Source organism: Musca autumnalis, unplaced genomic scaffold (genome assembly GCF_047663935.1).
Source record: "Musca autumnalis isolate F117 unplaced genomic scaffold, ASM4766393v1 scaffold_548, whole genome shotgun sequence".
In the NCBI taxonomy this organism is placed as follows: Eukaryota; Metazoa; Arthropoda; class Insecta; order Diptera; family Muscidae; genus Musca; species Musca autumnalis.
In genome coordinates this window covers 41882-45195 of record NW_027412142.1, presented here as the reverse complement: position 1 = coordinate 45195, position 3314 = coordinate 41882, and positions in this window count along the sequence as shown.

The window sequence follows — 3314 nt, the reverse complement described above, 5'->3', positions numbered from 1 at the left end:
CAACAACTGAATTGAAAATTTCTCTGTCATGATAGCGAAGATTTGTAGCATGGGAGGAAATTGTGGTTCTCTACACAAAACCCATTATATATTAGGCAGTAGGTCCATTATCTAGCAGACACATTATTGCAATTTGCATCAGGGGAAAGCTCAGTAGTTATTATTCCATATGTAGTCTACTTTGCAGGTATATGCCCTCCCGGAACTAAAATATGGACCAGAAATTAAATTTGTATATTTTTCATACAAAAGTACTGGTCTATGTCACCCGCTAAATAATATCAGATCAACATGCAAAATTATAGGCATTTTCTTCTACCTAAACTCTTACCTCGTGCAAAATTTCGTGACTATTGAGCTATAATTGCGACCTCTAGAGTGTTAAATGCTACACTACAAACAAAAAACTGGAAATGTTAGGCTGTAGCTCTGTTATCTGATCACGTACATCAACGTAATCGACACCAGTGCAAAGGTCAAGAGATCGTCTTCCAAATATAACTCAGGAGGGAAGAATGTGTCTTTCAGGAACAAAGATAAAAGCTGTATATTAAAATTGTTCACAATTTTCACACAAAAGTTCTGGTCCACTTAACCCTCTAAATATTATCTGATCTCAAATTGCAAGCATCTTCTTCGTCATATACACTTACCATATTTAAAATTTCGCGTTGATCGGACTATTATTGCGACTTACAAAGCCGCTACAAAATTGGATAAAAATTATGTTTTTGGTTCATTTCACCCGCTAAATATTTCACGATCATTTCCAACAAAAATAGGGATCTATTCTGGTCTGAACCCGAAACTCCATGCAAAATTTCGTGACGATCGGTCCATAATTGCGCCCTGGAGTTTGATTACAATTTATAATGGACAGACGGACGGACGGACACACATCTCCAAATCGATTTATCTCGTCGAGATATGAAGATTGGTATACCACATTGGGGGTCTCCGACGAATATTTCGCAGTGTTACATGAATTTTTATCAAAACAAACTTATATTACACTTTCCACACAGTGGTGTACGGTATAAATATTTGAGAGTTCTCCAACTATTTCGCTAAAATCCCATACAATAATTAATTTATACTGCTAAAACTTCATCAAGAAATATGGTTTACCATTGCGAAAGCTTAACTGCTTATTGTGATAACTTGTAAGGATAGGAAATTAAGAGTAATATTGAAATTACAATCATTAAAAAAATATGAAAATTAAAAAGCTTGTTATTCGCAAATTACTTAAAGTCGGTTGATGCGCATCCGATTTTGGATACAGCGAATCAATCTCTTCCAATATCTATGCATATTTTGATGTTTCACTCAGCTGCCATTGTGTGCCGTCAGTCGCACAGTCGTACATACGATTTTGATGCTCATCCGGTTTCATTAGCGCCCATCAAAAATACGTCAATATACACCTATTTCAAATAGATTCTTTGAGAACCGCGGATGTGCCTCCACATTCTATTTTGCGTAAAAGAGTCATATAACTAACGTATCTCTGTAATGTATGACACGCGTTTTCGCAAATATTATAATCGCATATAAAGGATTCCCTTTATGTAAAAATTGTTAAAGAAAATTTCGGTTAAGTACGCGGATTTGTCAAAATATATTTTTGCTGATTTTCCTATTTCCAAGGTATCTATATCCGCGGTCTTAGTGGATGGATTCGATCGCGAAAGACCTGTCAAGTAAAAACTAAATTCACGCGGGGTTCAAAGGAAATTGATTGACACTTGATACTTAAAATGTCAGCATATATTTTAGGTGGATGCAGTGGATATGTCGAAAAATCATACACTAGTATCATTTTGCCCATAGAGTATTCTGTGATTCTTTCTTTGGGCAAAGGCCTATAGAATGTAAGGTTAGACCAGATATCGGAAGGGAACATAAAAAAAACTTGTAGGCTTCAACACATTTTTACCCATTTTTCTACACTGATGCCAACACAGCTTTCACGTAAATTAATTTTAATGGTCGACAGTATGGGATCCCTCCTAAAACACTTCATTTTAAAGAATTTCAGTCATACTATATAGAATATTTCAAGAGTTCACGAATTCTGAATGGGTGAGATGTAATATTCACGCCTTAATTGTCGAAATGCCAATTTAAAATGTTATTGCACCATAGAGTCTAAAGAGTTCCAAGACTGCTGGAGCCTTCTTTGCTAGCACTAGCCGGGTGGGGGGTTTGTGTTGTCTCTAAACCGTGTTTATATTACTCGAATTAATATTATTGCAGACTCCCTTTGTACATCAGAACAAAAGTATAACCAAATGGACAGGGCATTAAAAATTGTTAAAAACGGGATACTATCTTATGGTATACGAGATAGAATTCACGCAGTTGTTATTGGGTGAAAGTGCTTCGCAACCCACACCGACCTAGATTCTTTTGAGCACTGTGTAAATACATATTTAACAAGAACCCCTATTAATCCTTACTCCTTTCTTTAGTATCTCATCTCTCGAATAGAAAACATATAATTAATTTAGCCAATCATTTAAGATTTCAAAAAAAAAAAAAAAAACAATTTATTCAATCCATTTTGAAAATTCATTATTAAAAATTATACTATTTTATGTTAGAATTTAATAATTACTTAAATATAATAATTTTGAAGATTAAATAATGCAAACAATTTTTTATAAAAACAAAACGCAGATGTTCCTAACATCTATCAATTATATTAGAGATCATTATCATGCTAAATGCAGAAATGGCAATTATGTACAAGAAGTATGCTTAAATCTAACAAAGTTCAATGAACTTTACGAGTGAAAGTGAAATGATATGAATTATTATTCTTCTGTATCAAAACAAAACAAACAAATGTAAAAATTAGATAGAGCAGAAATAATGCACAGAAAACAATGTGATGATCATTTTAAATTACTCTCCCTGATATTCATAATTTGCATTTCATCACTTTGTTCTTTCGTTCTCATTACATGTACCAAGACATATAAAGGTAAATGCAAATCAAGGCAAACAACGGGGGACAAAGAGAAATAGTTTTTATACCCTCCACCATAGTATGGAGGGTATATTAAGTTTGTTTTTCCGTTTGTAACGCATTGAAATACTCATTTGCGACCCTATAAAGTATATATATTCTTGATCAGGGTAAAATTCTAAGTCGATCTGAGCACGTCCGTCCGTCCGTCCGTCTGTGGTAATCACTCTAGCATCCACAAAAATGGAGATAGGACGCTGAAATTTTGGGAAAATGCTTCTTTTGTTTGCAGGCAGGTCAAGTTCGATGATGGGCTATATCGGTCCACGTTTTGGTATAG